Source organism: Petaurus breviceps, unplaced genomic scaffold (assembly GCF_028583685.1).
Source record: "Petaurus breviceps papuanus isolate PSGF00001 unplaced genomic scaffold, PetGlider_PUasm1.0 185, whole genome shotgun sequence".
Lineage (NCBI taxonomy): Eukaryota > Metazoa > Chordata > Mammalia > Diprotodontia > Petauridae > Petaurus > Petaurus breviceps.
In genome coordinates, this window is record NW_027185797.1 from 28,407,714 (window position 1) to 28,409,363 (window position 1,650).

Genomic DNA, 1,650 nt, shown 5'->3' on the forward strand with positions numbered 1-1,650 from the left:
TCTCTCTCTCTCTCTCTCTCTCTCTCTCTCTCTCTCTCTCTCTTCCTTCTCCATCCCCCTCCCCCTCCAAGGGAGAATGAGAAGCCGATCAGCCATCTTCAGCTGCAGGGTTTGTTTCTTTCACTTCATCGTCAGGGAGGGGGAGGGAAGCATGTAGATAGACGGTTTTCAAAGCAGAATAACTCCCTCCCAAAGGAAAAATATAATAATAAAAACCACGTCGGGAGAGAGAGAGGCAGGGTTCGTTAGCGTTTAATGGGGGCCGAGGAGGTACGCAGCCATTGCCTCACGACCCTGAGCCCCCTCTGCAGACTTCTTCTGAACACTGGGTTGACACCAAGGACCGACTACGTCGAGCATGAAGTCTCCAGCAGGGTAAGAGTCTAGGGACAATGAAGCTCTTGAGGGTGGGTTGGGGGTGGTGTATGGCTTGGGGCTTAGAGGGGGACTGCTAAAAGACAACAGTGCCGTCGATCTGGATTGAGATCATGTCTGGAGACCTCCTGGGAGGGCTGGGGCCTGGGCAGTTCCTTTCGAAAAAAAAAAATTTTTTTTTTTTGCTTCCTCTTTTCCATTTGTAAAATTCAGGCTTGTCTGGCCTAGTTTGCAAAAGAAGTCTAGGGCTTAGGTCCCAGGAGCCTTTTAGGTGCCCAGATTGAAAGCCTAAATATGGGCAGTGGGAAATGAGGCCAAGAGGACCTGCGAGTGAAAAGGAGAGGCAATTTGGGTGCATTGTGGACGGGGGAGTGCTACCTCCCTACTTTGGGTTTCCGAAGCCCCTCTGATGCACGATTCCCTCCCCGCCCCCTTTTTTTGCGTCTGATAGGTCCTGAATCTCAGCGCCAGGACCCTGAACCCTGGAGACCTTGAGTTGGTACTGAACCAAGTCTTGCATAGATTCATGATGGTGTTTTGGGCAAAACTCTCTTGTCTCTCCTTTACCCATTCTGGCAAAACAAAACAACAAAAAAAAAAAACAACAGAAATGAAGGGTGATTGCCGGGGCCCAGGGCGCACCCCACAGCAGTCCGACTCTCTTCGTGCCGCCGGCCTGTTCCTAGGGCGCCTGTGGCTCAGAAATACCTCGCCTGCGTTTTTAATCGCGTCTGCCCACCCGCTGTTCAGCCTTATCCCCGCTGCAGGTAATGATTGGCACATGTCTAAAGCAAACCAGACGGCTCAAAATGAATCCAAAGGGGCCCCTGGAAATCATTGTTGAAAAGGAAAGAAAAGTCCAGAATCTCCCTCCTCCCCACTACACATACACACACCCCCATCTGTTCGCTGCTAACTGAAGGAAAGGATTCTGGGTTGTGTGCACTTAGGCGGTCTGGGGAGTTCTTGGGGGAGACCCTGAAACAACTAGACCAGGCCGAAGCTCGTTAGCTCAAGAGCCACAACCTGATTTTCGTTACAACCAGACTGAAATGTGGACTGTTGTCCACTGGAAAGAATGTCAGTCAAGAGAAACAGGAATTATGGGGGGTGACAGAAAACCGAAAATGTGCTCCCAAAGAGATCTCCCCCCTCATCCTATCACCCACACACACCCAACAAAGTGCCTCCAGGGTCAGCCTCCCCCCAATATAGCAGAAACAGAGTTAATGTATTCGGAACAGAGGCTACTCTTTATTTCTGTGGGGAGCAGAG